The sequence below is a fragment of the Gavialis gangeticus genome, unplaced genomic scaffold (assembly GCF_001723915.1).
Source record: "Gavialis gangeticus isolate Ggan-Ray unplaced genomic scaffold, GavGan_comp1, whole genome shotgun sequence".
Taxonomy (NCBI): Eukaryota; Metazoa; Chordata; order Crocodylia; family Gavialidae; genus Gavialis; species Gavialis gangeticus.
Window position 1 is genome coordinate 25,881,135 of NW_017729004.1, and position 434 is coordinate 25,881,568.

The following is a 434-nucleotide window of genomic DNA, read 5'->3' on the forward strand; positions in this document are numbered from 1 at the left end:
CCCAGCCCCACATCCACCCCCCGTTACCCCCCAGCCCTCGCATCCGCCATTCCTTCTTTGCCCCTTCCCCGCTCCCTTCATCCCTGCACTCCTCCTCCGGCCCTTCATGCTTGTCTGTCTTTCTCTTTACGGAGATGGATTGAGGAACCCCCCAACACAGGCCCCCCTAGCACCTCGTGCCCCCCCCGCTTCCCTCCCCTGGGCCGGGGTGTGTGATGCCATGGAGGGGGGAGCGCTGTGCTGGGCCTGGGAGAGGGATTCTGAGCCGCTGTACCCCCCGCTGTCCTGGGGTCTGGCTGGGGGGGCAGTCTGGTCTCCCGCAGCACCCTTCCCCCTTTGGCTCTGGCTCCGAGGGCTTTGCTGTGACCTTGGGGGTGGCGGGGGGGAGTTCGGGCCAATCTCCTTCCCCCGCAACTTCTGCTGCAACCCGGCTG